Here is a 15,215-nt window from a genome sequence, read left to right as displayed (position 1 = left end):
TGCAATGTGAACCAATTCCAACATCATGTCTTTGATCCCAGCATCACACCCAGAGATCCAGCCACCTCCAAAAAGACCCACCATGACCACATAAGCCTTGGGGGACCTCTAAACACAAGCCGTAACAGGTGTTAACCAAAAATAATAATAAATCTACCAAAACTATCCTTCCAAAATGAAGGAAAGGGTTGGGGGTGTCACTCAGACCTGGCTGTGTGTAGCATCCCAGCTCCTTCCCACAGTACCAGCCTGCCCCATAGTCCCAGGAGTCATGACACTTAGAAGGGTGGCCTCGGGGAGCTTTGCAGACCTGCAGGGATGGACTCTGATAGACCACTTTCCCTTCCTGTCAAGGTGGGACCTTGGCTGCATCTCTTTGAGCCTCCGTTCACTCTTCTGGGACCTGGGGATGTAGGTCAGGCCTCCTTCATGTGAGAGGTCACTGTGAACATGCTCAGCACGTGGGCCCATGTCAGCCCCCTCCTTTGTTCCTCCTGGGACTCAGTTGATTCCTCTGGGAATAGAGATAGCAATAGCTAACTTCTGGCACTGTGATTTGGATTAAAACATAGAGAAAGTGCTGTGTGAAATCTCAGGCACTAGCCCCTCCGTGATGCCAGGCAGGAGCCCCAGAGGCAGCAGCCTGCTGTGGGCACCAGTGGTGGTGAGGTGGAGGCAGGGCCTAAAGAGGAAGCCAGCTGAGTGTCTGTGGCCTCGCATTCCTTTCCCTGGCCCAGGTGTTGCGCCTTCCTCTGCTTGGGCAACCTGGGGGCTTGCACACATAAGAAGGAGCCCAGGATGCGTGCATGGATGGGGGAAGTGGGTCCTGTCCCTCTGAGCCTCAGTCTCCCAGCTAGGAAATAGGCACATGCCATCCTGACAGCCTTCCAGAGTGGGGAGTAGCTGGCAATAAGGTATCAGAAAACCCATGCCCAAGGCCAAGTCTCTGTGGAGTCCTGGGAAGTCTAGGTTCCCACCCCTGCTCTGTCCCAACTCCCTGGGCATCAGCTCCAAGCAGCTGCCATTTACTGAGCACTTACTGAGTTCTAGACACCATGCGGAACTCTTGAGTTACAGCTGTTAGCCCTCATGGCAGCCCTTTGGGATAGGAGCTGTTGTTCTATTGTTTAAGTTAAAGCATGAATGTACAGAACACCAAATAATTCTAAAGGTGGGTTAGCCCTTCCCAGGGGGTAGTAACTAGTGCCCTCATTTTACGGATGAGGAAGCTAAGTCCCACAGAAGGCGAGGTGACTTGCTCAAGGCCACATAGCCAGCAAGCTGCAGGTAGGGAGAAGACACAAATGGGGAAGTGTGTGTGTATGTGTGTGTGTGTGTGTGTGTGGTTCCAGGGTGGAACCCCAGGCCTTGCACATGCTAGGCAAGCACTGTACCGCTGAGCTACGTTTCCAGCTTCTGAGGCTACACAATCCTTCCTGGGGCTGTCTGGGCCTGGGACAGCTCTCCAGGAGAAGGGTTGGGCCGTCCAGAAGAAGCCCTCAAGTTTCTGGGCCTCCCTTTTCCTGGGCTGGAGCTGAGCAGCATCGGACTCTGAGCAGAGCTGAGCAGGAAAGGGGGGAATCCTGGGGCCAGCTCTGATGGGGGATCTGGGAGGAAGGGTCAGAGCCTCCTGGACAGAAACTTCATATCCTTGGGCCCCCACTGTGTGCAGGGTCCTGTGCTGAACCTTTACCTGTGCCTAATCCTCATGCACCCATGATGCCAGGAGGAAGCCAAGGCCCGGGCGGGAAGGGACTTGTCCAAAGTCACTGAGCCATCAAGGGGTAGTAAGATGGAGATCACAAAGCACACAGCCTGGCCTTTCAAACTGTACAGCTCAGTGGTTTTTAGAGTACTTAGAGTAGTGTGGACCTTCACTACTATCTAACTCTGGGACATTTTTATCATCCCAAAAAGGTGCCCCACACCCATTAGCAGTCACCACCCAGCTAATCTCCTTCCTGCCCCTATGGACTTGCCTGCTCAGGGCATTTTGTATAGACAGGATCCTACAGTATGTGGCATTTGAGTCTGCACAGAGCATGCTCTTTGCCATTAAGCTAAACTGCCTGCCTTCAGCTCCCACCCTGGGCCAGGGACCCCTGAGACTGCCTGGGTCCCAGCAAATGCTCGGAGCAATATTTGTGCGCCCTACCCAGTCCCCCAGCCCTCCTAGGTTTGCGGAGTAACCAACCAACTGCTGTGGTCCCACTGGCTTCCTTCTCTGTGGGCCTGCTAAGCCCCACCTGGGTGGTGTCAAGAATGAGGGGACACCTTTCCAGGTAGGGGCACCCCACAGGACACCAGGGCTCTGGACACAAGGCCGGTGAGCAGCAAACAGGGAACAGGTTGGACTGGGACCTGCTATGTAAACACAAAGCCAGGGAAGGTGCCTAGCACGGCATGATGCCCCTGCCCCTGCCACTGCCCACCAGGGGTTTAGGAGCTGGGGCAACCTGACAGGTGGCAAGCTTTGCCTGGCCAACTGAACAGCACCTATCTGGCCCCTCCAAGGTGGCCACCAGGTCCCTCTCCCGGCTCTTGGCCTGCTACTCTGCTTTCCTTGGTCTTTGGTCTGGTTGTCCCCTGACACTGACTGCATATACCAACCCTGAGGACGCCAACAGCAGCCGTCCAGCCCCGAGTGCGTGCTCCGTGCCTGGCACCCGCCACGTCAGCACACCTCCTGTGTTACTGACTGTGCCCTGAAGGGGGCACTGCAATACCACCATGCCACAGATGGGGAGACTGAGGCCCAGGAAGGCCAGGGTACTGCCTCAGGTCACACTGCTGAGAAACTGAGTTTCTCTCCAAGCCTCGCTGCACCATTCTTCCTCCAGCTCCTTTCTTGCCTCCTTCCCATTTGTCCAGCGAAAGCATAGGCCCTGGAGCTACGTGGGCTCTAGTCCTGAAGCCCTTCTCTGCAACTGGGTCGTGCTGGGTGAGTGACTTCGCCCCCCTGAGCCTGTTTCCTCACAGCAGGTGTTCAGACACATCTGCTACTTTCTCTCCAGCACCAGCAAACCTCAGAAGCTTCGGGTTCCTGTCTCCCTCATCCCTTTTGCCCCACATTGTCCACCCCCCCCACGACTGATCTGGAACATGGGCATTTATCTGAGGTTAGCGCAGGAAGTGCAGTCCCACAGACTGGCCAAAGAGCGGCACAGCTGACAGGGTAAGGGCACACTGAGCCTCTGACAGACACTGAGCCGGAGTCTGCCTCATACTCAGGCATCAGCCCCGGGCCCCTTCTCATCCCTCACCACTCCCCGTTCTCCCTCCTGCCTTTTGCTCCTCCCAGAGCCGCCAGCTGCTCCTCAGGCTCCGCAGGACCTCCTCCTCACTGTCCTGCTGCCTTTTTAGTCCCCCTGCATTTCAGTACTAAGAATTGAAACCAGAGCTTGCTTTCTCGCTGGGTTCACTGAAGTAATCTCTAGCCTTTTTTCTATTTTTTCTTTTGAAACCAAGTCTCACTAAGTTGCCCAGGCTGGGCTGGAACTTGCAGTCCTCCTGCCTCAGCCTCCCAGACGGGGCTTATGAGTGTTTGCCACCATCCACGGCCCCTCCTGCCCTTTTATACCATTCACAGTGGCAGGCCCCATTCAAATGTTCCTGCGCCTCACAGGCGTTTCCTGCCTCCTTCAAGGTTAGTGCTGTTCCCCTGGTCTGCACCCTCCTGCTCTTATAGTCTAAGAAAACGAATACTAGACCAGGCGTGGTGATACACACCTGTAAGCCAACCACTCTGGAGCCTGAGGCAGGAGGATCGCCTTGAGTTTGAGGCCAGCCTGGGCTACATAGTGAGTTCAAACCCAGTCTAAACTGCATAACAGCCGGGCATGGTGGCACACCCCTGTAATCCCAGCACTCGGGAGGCTGAGGCAGTTGGCTCGTTGCAAGTTCAAGGCCAACCTGGTCTACAAAGTGAGCTCAAGTCCAGCCTGAACTGCATAGCGAGACCCTGTCTCAAAAAGACAAAAAATAAATAAATAAATAAATAAACTACATAACAAGACTCTGTCTCAAAAAAAAAAGGAAACAAAAAGATATTCACTGCTGCCCCATCCTGGTTCCACTAGTGAAAACTTGACAGGATTCCTGTCTCATGCTGCCCTGAACCAGCTCTCTCTCCCAGAACCCAGTGCACAATAAATAGGTACCAAAATAACATTTGTTGAATGATCAAAGGAGTGTCCCCAGCTTTCCTTCTCTGAGCATCTGTTTTCCTCCTACGTTCTCTGTGTGTCTCTCCTCCCCGCCCACTCTGGTTTATTCCTTTCCTTCCCCCCGCCCCTGCAGCTCAGCATCTCTCCCGCCCACAGACAGGCTGCAGACACACTCTAGGCGCTCGGCAGTAATGGTAATCACAGCTAACACTGATTGAAGGTTTACTGTGTATTGGGCCCTGGGCTAAGTACCTATGAGCCTGGCCTCATTTGTCTCAATTATTTGTTGAATGAATAATTAATGAGTGAGTAATGGAATGACTGAGATGCCTTGTCTTATAGTTTACTGTTCTTTTATTTTCCCTCTGTCTCTTTCACTCTTTGTTTGTCGTGGTATGTACTCAATAAATTACAAACGTATGGGTGGGTGGGTGGATAAATGGATGGATGAGTGAATGGGTGGGTGAGTGGATGGGTAAGCGGATGGGTGGGTGGATGGATGGACAGGCTTGTGTTTATTTCTTTCTGTTTATTTTCGCCCAACATACAATAGGTACTAGCTATATACAGTTTGTTGGTTAAAATATTCCTTCATGTTTCCAGCTATCCCTTCCCCTTAGTCTGGCCCTTCCCTAGGGCTTTGGTTCCTGTCCAAATCTCTGGCTCTCTAAGGTCAGAAAGAGTGAGGCAGACAGAGGGCAATCCTGCATTGCCCTTCTTCCCCAGCCCACCCCCAGGAAGTAGCCACAACCCTCCCTAAAGGTCCTACACCCCAGCCACCACCCCCATGTTTAAAGTCTTCCACTGACCCATCTTCTTGGACTTTGGGTCCTCGGGCTCCCCTGCCAATCTGCCCCACTTCTTGCTGACCCACAAAAAGCACCTGACTCATGAGTTCTGCATGAGCCACTCAGGCATGCATAGCCAGAGGTCTGCCACTGGGGCTTCCCTTTCCCCTCAGCCTCTCCCCTTGGGCCAGGGAACCCCAGAAGAGCACTAGACAGGTCCTGTGTGTCCTTTGCCATGTCGCTTAACCTCTGAGGGCCTTTACTATCTCCCCTCACTCATTCATTCAGTCCTTCCTTATGACAAGGTCAGCGGAGTAGGTAACCAGAGTCTACCCACCATGCTTTGAGTCCCAAGTCTACCCCTTTTTTTTTTTTTTTGAGTCTCACCATGTAGCTCAGGCTGGCCTTGGATTTGCTGTGATCCCCTCGCCTCAGCCTTCCAAGTGTGCACTACCGCCTTCAGGTGGTCCTTAAGCCACCACTTAAGGGCCATGTGGCTTCTCTAAATTTCAATGTCCTTATCTATAAACTGGGGAATGAAAAATAGCATAGTCCTGGCCTCTGAGGAAAGAGCATTCTATAAAGCGCTGGGCACAAGACCACGGGGGCCCAGGAGGCACTGCTCCTCCTGAGGGGGGTTGGAGTGGGCAGAGCGTCTGGGCAGGGATCCCAGCTCCCATTTCTGGGTCTGACCCCTCCCAACGCCTGGGCATCCCTGCTCAGGATGGGACTCAGCTCACAAGCCCAGAGGGTTCAGCCTGCAGCCTGGTCTGGGCTCGGTCCCACCCTCCCAGGACAGCCTCGTTTGGGGACACAGACTTGGAGTCAGGGAGGCTGAGCACCCCTCACTGCCCCAGAGTGCCCTGGTGGTGGTGCGAATGATCTCATTTAGAAATGCCCACAGCGGGCCAGGGATATAGCTCAGTGGCACAAGCGCCTGCCTGGCAAGCACAAGGTCCTGAGTTCGATTCCTGGTACCAAAAAAAAAAAAACACTAGAAATACCCACCGCTACGGCCCAACCAAGGCCCCTCCTGGCACAGTCCATGGATCAGCCCTCTCCTATACCCTAAAAATAACCACCAGGGAAAGAAAACGGCAAAGGGACATTGGCAAGCATTCAGTGAGAGGCCGTGGGAATGAGCAGTTCGAAGGACACAATGACCTCATGAGAGGTTAGCAGTGCATGAGACCCTCAGTGTGACTGCTGTGCCCATGGAACCCAGACCAGCTCCCACCCTCCTGAGGGAACGCCCCACCCTCTGGGCACGCAGTCCTCGTGCTGGGGAGCACGGCACCCTCCACTCTCCTCTGGGGGCTGACATAGCTGTCTGGTGGGGCAGAGGATTCTGCGTTCCCTTAGGTGGGCAAAGGCTGCCTCGTGTAGTTGCTTTCAGAGGCCCAGAGTACCCGCTGGCACATTGAAGACCAAGACGTTCTGAGCTAAAGAAGTATGTTTGCCTTGGTGTTCTTTTTCTACCCCACCCCTGTCCCCAGGGAGCTGGAGATGGAACACAGCTAGGTAAGTGCTCTACCACTGTACCCTCGGCCTGGAGGGCTTTTTAAATCCTGTATTTCTATTTGATTACAATGCCCTTTTAAAAATTTTCCAATGCCCAGTGTGGTAGCACCCAGCACACCCCTGTAATCCCAGCACTTGAGAGGTTGAGGTGGGAGGATCATTGGGAGTTCGAGACCAGCCTGGGCGACGAAGTGAGCTCAAGGCCAGCCTGAACTGCATGGAGAAACCCTGTCTCAAAAAGACCCCCCAAAAAAAAAAAAAAAATCTCCAAGACAAGATTAATTAAAATAAAGAGCTATGGGCTATGGCTTCTAGCAATCTATAGGCTGTGGCCTCCGATGTTTCTACTCCCACCAGAGGCAGAGAAGCGTGGTCCTGTGTCCCCATCAGACAGACAGGAAACAGACTCTGGAGCCACCATGTCAGTGAGTCCTGGATCCAGGGCCTCTGACTCCCTGCCCAGCAGCCAAGAGCTGAGCCCTGCCTCATCCTGTATGTCTGCCCCCTGGGGCTGTCCCTGGGGGAGACCTGCCTGCTCAAGGCCCTGCCAAACCTGAGGAACAGCCACAAGACACCACCCCGTGCTGCTGGACATGGCCAAAGGCACCAGCAACGTGCTCACATTCACCATCTCAAACTTCCTTGACATCTTCTTACCAACATGAGCTCCAGGCAGGCAGGAAGGGGTGCGGGGTGGTAGGAGAGATCCCATCCTTGCTGATCTGACCCCTTAAGTGCAGGCACCAGGAGCTGATGTTGAATGAATGAATGAATGAATGAATGAATAAAGGGAGCGAGTGAATGGATGAAGAATAATTCCCCCTTCTACTTTGATATTCTGAGCTTTGGAACTGAAGATTCCAAGACTCAGAGACGCAGAGAGCTTTGTGATCTCAGAATCAGACTTCAGCAGTGATGGGCCCTGACACTGTGAATCTAACGTAGTTGGTGCATCTGAACCAGCAGCGTCAGGAGCAAAGGCAGCACACATCCAAGCTCGCAGGCTCTCAGTTCCAAGAGTGTGGACCAAAGCTGGCTTCTCAGATTCCTAGATACGAAGTTCCAAGACCATGAATTTTACATCCCAAAGCCAAAATTCTGTGTAGCTCAGATGCTTTTGTTTCCTCTCAAACTAGAGCAGCTTGTGTGTCTGAAAAGTTCTTGCCTTCAGGATCTGCACAAGATGAATACACCTTGAACTTAAAATTCTGCTTCTGCAGCGTGGCATGGGTTTCATAACCCCAAGTTTCACATCCTGGGGAGCATCTAAAACCTGGGTGATGCCTTCTGCTGTTGCCGGCCAAGGCTCTGCCCTCTCCCCAGTTTCCACATTCTGTACCCAACTCTGTACCCCAAGCAAACCTGCTTGTGTCTCGGCCTTGTGTCACCTCCTCCCAGGCCAGACCACCCACATATCCCCATGGAGCTGATGCCCCCCTACATGGAGCCTCTGGCAGCCCAGGGAACCCTGAGCACATGCAGACCTTGGCACATCTCCCGGCCCAAGGAGAAGCACAAGTGTAGGGTGCAGGTGGGTGTCTGAAGCTCTGACCATGCCACACTCAGCAGCACTGACCCTGCAGCCCACATGGACCTTGCCTGCCAGGCTTTGCTCCTGAGAGATGGACTTGGAGGCATGCACCTGAGTGCAAGTCCTCATCCTGCTACTTCCTAGCCATATGACCTTACTCTGCCTCAGTTTCTCCATCTGTACAGTGAGGCTCGTGAAACCCTGAGGGGTGTGTTGGGGCACCAGGACCCAGCATCTTGTTTTTTGCATCCTTTAGTACAAATTATGCTGGGGTGCTGGGCATAGTGATGCACACTTGTAATCCCAGCACTCGGGAGACTGAGGCAGGAGGATCGCGGTGAGTCTGAGGCCAGCCTGGGCTACATAATGAATTCAAGGCCAGCCTGAAATTACAGAAAGAGACTCTGTCTCAAAACTAAAAAAAAAAAAGCAAATTATACTGGGGTCCAACCTATAAGATTTCCCCCACACCCTCCAATTCCCTTGGTCTGCCCCAAATGCCACCAAAGGCCACATCCTGAGGAGCCACACCCTTGAACAGCTACACTCTAAAAGGCTATGCTCCGGATAGCCTCATCCATTATGGCCACGCCCATTATGGCCACGCCCCCATGGTCCCGCCCGCATCTGCGTCAGTCAGTCACCGAGGGCAGAGAAGATCGCGGTGTCTGTCCCTGACACACCCCCACCCCCACATGCTCCCTGGTCCCATAAGGGAGCTGACTTGTCACCAACTGCCTGCACCAGCCCGTCACAGGTCACCAACAACCTGACCAAGACCCCACAGGAGGAGCCCCACATGCAGTGGTACCAACACCAAGATGTAGGACCTGCTGCTGCTCAAGTGCGCCCACTGCTTCCGCAACCACAGCCGCCGGCCCTCATGATGGACTTCAAGACGCAGAAGGGTGGGCTGAGTGGGAGCACCCTTACCTCTGCAGGCACACAGGGGAGGCTGTTATCAATACGGGCTTCCTAGTGTCCAGCCAAGCTACTCGCTTCATTTTGGAGCGGCTCACTTCAGCCCACCCTACTAGATGCTCACCTCCCCTCACCCGCCAGCCAGGTTAAGCCACTGATTGAAAGCTTATTCCTCAGCCCAGCCTGCAGTCCTTCCAGCCCCTAACCTGCTGAGCAGCCTGCAGTGCTTCCCCTCTCTGGACCTCACACCACAGGGCCTGGAGCAGTTCTCAGCCTTAGCACTACTGACATTTTGAGCTAAACAGGTCTTTGTTGTGGGCCATCCTGTGCATTGCAGGAAGTTCAGCCGCATCCCGGCTTTGATCTCCTAGATGCCAATAGCACACTCCACACACACACCCGTGTGAGGACAAACAGGTCTACAGACATTGCCAAGTGTTCCGCTGGGGGTGCCATCACCCTGACTGAGAGCCAAGCCTGGAGTATACCTGGATGGGGCCTGCCTCTGCCTCCTCCACATGTGTGGCCTCAGGCCTCCCCCTTCCCCTCTCTAAGCCTCAGTCTCCTTGTCTGTAAAATGGGCCAACTTCCCTGGGCAAGAGGAATCTACTGAGCACTCCTGGAACTGTGGCCTCAAAAGCCAGTGGTTGCAATATCACGCAGTACTGAGGCTTTTTCTGCCAGCACAAGGACTGGAAGTGGCGCCATCACCTCTGGCCAGAGCCTGCATGGCCTTAGTCCCCACAGCCTGAGCCAGCCGCTGCTGCCTGGAGGGAGGGGCTCCTCAGCCAGGTTTGCTGACTGCAGCATGGCCAGCACAGCCCTGGACAAAAACCTCAGCCACCATCTCACATTCCTCAGCACCTGCCTCTGTGACAGCCACTGACACCAACAGACTATAAGTCCCAGGCTACGCTGACCCTGATGACCACTCCACACCACAGACCCCATTGGCTGTTGGAACATGTTGGGTCATCAGCAAGAAATAAAGTGGAACTGGGTGTGGTGGCGCACACCTATAATCCCAGCACTAGGGAGACTGAGGCAGGAGGATCGTTGCAAGTTCGAGACCAGCCTGGGCTAGAAAGTGAGCTCAAGGCCAGCCTGAACTACATAGGGAGACCCTGTCTCAAAAAGACAAGAAAAAAAAAAGAAAGAAAGAAAAGAAAGAAAGTGCAAGGGGAAGCATTCAAGCTCCCGTCCCAGCCTCCCTGAGACTGGCAGCAGTGTTGTTGGTGGGGCTAGTGTGCCATTCTCTGCACACAGGCAGCCTGGGTGAGCTGCTTCCTCCATGGCTAGCCTGATAGGCTGAGCCAGCCCTTCTCTGTGTAGACCCCCAGCCCCTGTCTCCATGAATCAGAAGACTGTCGCATGTGTCCAGCCAGGCTGGAGGCTGCTCGCGCTTACACTGCGACCCCCTCACGTGGTGGAGGCAACAGACTGAGGAGTAGGGCCCCTCTCCCCCAAACAGCTCCTTTATTTTTTGGTACCAGGAACTGAACTCACGACCTTGTACCTGCCAGGCAGACACTGTGGCACTGAGCTATATCCCCAGCCCTCCGAACAGCACCTTAAGCCCCATTTCCTCCCTCAGCAGTGACACTGATTGGTCCCTGGGGGGCTAGATAGGCAGCAGTACTCAGAACTCTCTCTTCAGCCCCCTGTTCCAACTTGTTAAGATCCCCAGAAACAATAGGAAAAGAAGTCACTGCTTTAATAAAACACCATTAAACAAATAATCAAATAAATCAAAAAAGGGAGCTTGCCAGGCATGGTGGTGCATGCCTGCAATCCCAGCACTCGGGAGGCTGAGGCAGGAGGATCGTTGTGAGTTAGACCAGCCTGGGCTTTACACAGTGATTTCAAGTCCAACCTGAACTGCATGCATGGTGAGACCCTGTCTCAAAAAGACAAAAAAAAAAAAAAAAAAAAAAAGAGAGAGAAAGATTAACAATAATGCCCTCGGGCATAGTGTCTCTGTGACAATTAAGGTGAGCCACATATTGCTCTTGTAAAGAGTTTAGAACACATAGTAGTAAATGTTAGGGTGATGGCTCCATTTAGATATAGCAAAAGTTAGGGGTAGTGCAGCGGTAGAGCACTTACCTAGTATGTGTGAAGGCCTGGAGTTCAATCCCAAAGTAACACACATGTGCACACAGACACATGGACACACACACACACACACACACACACTGTTAGAGGCTAGGAAGGCTGCAATTATATGTACATATGATTGCTGGGTGCACTGCCACACAACTGTAATCCCAGCTGTAATCACAATCCAGACACTGAAGCAAGAGGATCCTATGTTTAAGGCCAACCTGGGCTACATGATCAGAATTTTTCTCAAAAAATTTCCATGTGTATGTGCGTATCTATAGCAAAAATTACTAAAATCCCAGTTATACCAGAGTCCTGAATCAAAATAATTTTAGCCTCTTACGCTAGTGACTGCTAACGTCTGGCTACGCTGACACAGTGGAGAGCGCTGAGGCTGTGTCTGGACTGAGGAAAATAAGCAGCACTGGCTGAGTTTCCTTAGTGGGAAAGACCTGGGACTGCCCAGTGTGGTGGTGCACAGCTGTAACCCCAGCACTCCGGGAGGGTCATAAATGTGAGCCGAGCCTGCGTAACTCAATGACTCAGTGAGCTCAGTGAGACCCTGTCTCAAAGTAAAAGATTACGGGAGGTGGGAGGTGGGAGGTGGGAGGTGGGAGGTGGGAGGTGTGCCTCAGTGCAAAGTCCCGGTCTGCAAATGCCCAGGACTGCAAAAAGACAGACAGACAGAGAGAGACAGACGAAAGACAAAGACAGAGACAGAGACAGACAGAGACAGCGAGAGGGAGAGGGAGAGGGATGGAGACAGAGATGGAGAGGGATGGAGACAGAGATGGAAAGGGGGAGAGACACAGAGACAGACAGACAGACAGCTGTGATTAACAGTGTGTGCTGCCTAGAGCACAGGAAAATTAGATCTTTTCCGTTTCCCTTAGATGACGGAACAATGAAATTCACTTAGCCCATAAAGTCTCCATTGAAGACCACTGGATCTTTCTCTTGCAGTTCCAAAGGGCGTCACTTTGCCACTTTGGGCTTACGTAGGCCCGCCCATAAGTATACTGGAATTGCCCTCTAATTAACTGAATGTTCTGGTTAATGGAAGGCTGAGAAACCCAGTTAACCCATTCTGATTCCCTCCTCGGGGGTCTAGAAGGCGCCAGGATGTGCTGCACTCTGGTCTGCTCCACGACATGACTCTCCCTCAAAGGTCCCCCTGTCCCCTCTCCTCTCTGGCCCTCTTGCAGTCCCTACCTGCAGCCTCCTCCAGTCCTCGGCAGTGATTGTCTCCACGGGCCTCCACCTGGCAGGGAGCAAGGCCCACCTGGCTGTCTTCGCCCTGGTCCCCGGCTGGATGCATGGCCTCTACTTCACTATGGGCTGAGGCCGATGGGAGCTGCAGCATCAGGATCTAGAAGGTAAGAGCCAGGGGCCTTCGGGACTCGGGTGTCCCTGGAGGGAGCCACACAGCACGTGCACGTCTCACAGGCCCATAACACTGAGGAAGCGGGGTGCTGTGGAGCAGCAGGCATGGTCTGGGCCTGGGGAGGGACAAGGCTGGAGCCGAAAAGAAGGTTGGAATGGAGGAAGGGAAAACAAGAAACGCTGTCTCCTTTTTGTCTCCGTGACTGCACTGGGGGATTTAGATTCTTTTTCTTTTTTTTTTTTTTTAAAGCGGTGACAAAGTTTATTTGAAAAAGTAAAGGTGAAGAGCGAGGGAGAAACTGGCTCTGCAGAGTGAGCTGGGGCCAAGTAAAGAGGAAAAAACAAGATAAAAGTGCACCCTGGAGGATGCAGGGTGGGCCATCATGAGGAAAGCCAGGATAGCCTAGGTTCTTTTTTTGTTTGCTTGTCTTTCTGAGACAGGGTTTCACTATGCAGTTCAGGTTGGCCTTGAACTCGCTTATGTAACCCAGGCTGGCCTCGAACTCACTTCCATCCTCCTGCCTCAGCCTCCCGAATGCTGGGATCACAGGTGTGCGCCGCCACGCCGGGCTAGCATAGATTCTTGCCAAAGACCTTTTCTCTTTTCTGCTTATCCAGTTGCTCTTTGTGATTAGCTGTGTTTCCTGTGAGCTCCGTTGCCTAGGCGGGGCTGACGGGGTCCAGGGGATGAGGCCTGTAAGAGCAGCCATCCTGGACTGAGGACAGCAGACAGCAGTGGCTGACACTGTACTGTATGCCAGGCCCCTGTGCTTCGTACCTTACCAGCCCTGCCTCACTCAGTCCTCCCCACAAGCCTGTAGGCCACAAGCCTTTATTATCCCCTTTAACACATGAGAAAGGCTTAGTAAGTTTCAATAAGGTGCCTGACTCCAAAAGCTGGTAATTGGTAAAACTGGTGCATTAGCTATTTGCACAGAGGAAGCCATACGAAGCACGTGATGTAAAGCAAGAGCCACTTACCGTTGCCCACAAGCCTGTGGGTCATCTGCGTGTGCAGACATGGGGCAGGTGGGGCTGATCCCAACGGGCTCTTGTATCTGTGGTTAGCTGGTGGCTCCAGCTGGGGACTCAGCTCTCCCCACATGGACACTCACCGTCTAGCCAGCAAACTTGGGTTTGTTCACGCGGTGGTCTTAGGTTCCAAGAACATGGACAGGAGCGTTCGAGGCCTGTACCTGATATTGCCACTGCTGGCTTAGCAAGTCTAAGGCCAGCCCTGATGCTGAGTGGGGTAGTAGAGTGACTTCCTGATGGGAGATGCCATAAAGCCGCACCGACAGGGCAGAGAGGAAAGCACTGGCTCCCTCCAGTGCCTCCCTGGGCGTGCTGGGACTCAAGTGGGATGACCATCAGGAAAGGGCCAGTGACGGGGAAACTGACCAAGTCCACGCCCCGTACCTGGAGGGGCTGGCTAACTCAGGCTGAACCAGGCTGCATTCGTGCCTGGGCAGGGTCATGTGGGGACCAGCCGGCAGTCAGGATCTGACTGACCAAGGTGATGTTTTAACACGGATGCTGCTGAAGCTCTGTTTTTGCTTTTGTTTTGTTTTTGTTTTGCTTTGTCTCTTTGAGACAGGGTCTCGCTATGCAGTTCAGGCTGGCCTTGAGCTCACTTTGTAGCCCAGGCTGGTCTCGAACTCGCAACGATCCTCCTGCCTCAGCCCTCCCGAGTGCTGGGATTACAGGCGTGTGCCACCACGCCTGGCTTGAAGCTCTGTATGAATTATAGTATTTGGGGGAAGTGGAACTGTAGCCCTGGCTGGTGAGAAGAGGACAGGGTACAACTTCCCCTCCCAGGGTCAGGGCTGGGAAGAGTTGGATGAAGTGTCAAGGATTTCGCAGCAGTTTGGAATTCAGGCTTGGATTCCAGCCCTGCTGTAGTCCTAAGTATAGAAACAGAGGGGCTAAAGTGGCACCTTAGCGGCCAGCTTGGTCCCAAGGCTTCTCCCGCTAGGGTACAGTAGATCATGAGTTGGAGGCAGACATAACAAATGGGGCACACGTGCTGCTGTTTCCTATTTCTGCGCCGATGGCAGATGTGACTAGTAGGTCACAGAACCGTCTGATGCATCTAGACCAGGTGTCACAATTAAATAGCATTAGCATCTGAACTGAAAGCTGCTTATTACTCTCCCTGACGGCAGGCAGGATGGCATTCAACACCCCACTGACCACACGGGTGGAGCCTCCTCGTATTCCTTGCCTGGGCTGGTGGGGCAGTTTCTTGCTGCTAAGTTGTTTCAGGAAGGACTCTGAAGGCTTCTCAGGGCCTCTTGGGGACGGAAGAGTGCCTGGGTCAGGTGGTGATGCCAGAGCGAGGCTCTTGAAGAGCACGGCCTCTGGGACAGTCAGGGCTGGTCCCCAGTCTCAGCGTCGCCATTCCTCTGTGAGTTGGTGCAGAGGGGGAGACAGGAGTCTGGGTGACCCTGTGCCCTGGGAGTGCTCCCACGAGCTCTGCGAATCATCTCAGCCTAGACACTGACCCCACTGACCCTTGGAGATGGACTGTTCTTGTGGTGGGGGCGGTCTTGTGCATCGTGGGGTGCCGAGCAGCACCCCGGGCTTCTACCCACTAGACACCAAAAGCACCTTCCCCCCACTGTGACAACCAACTGTGTCTCTAGACAGTGCCAAATGTCCTCTGGGGGGAAACTGCGCCTGGCTTCAGAATCAGGACCCAGTTCCACTCGGCTTGACCTACGAGCTGGGTGACCTGAAGCTGTGCTCTCCCCCCGCCTCATCACATGGGAGTGCCCCCACCTCTCAGCTTGTCCTCCCACT

The sequence above is a fragment of the Chinchilla lanigera genome, unplaced genomic scaffold (genome assembly GCF_000276665.1).
Source record: "Chinchilla lanigera isolate Chin_1 unplaced genomic scaffold, ChiLan1.0 scaffold00041, whole genome shotgun sequence".
In the NCBI taxonomy this organism is placed as follows: domain Eukaryota; kingdom Metazoa; phylum Chordata; class Mammalia; order Rodentia; family Chinchillidae; genus Chinchilla; species Chinchilla lanigera.
The sequence above is the reverse complement of the archived record's forward strand: the minus strand, read 5'-3'. Positions refer to the sequence as shown.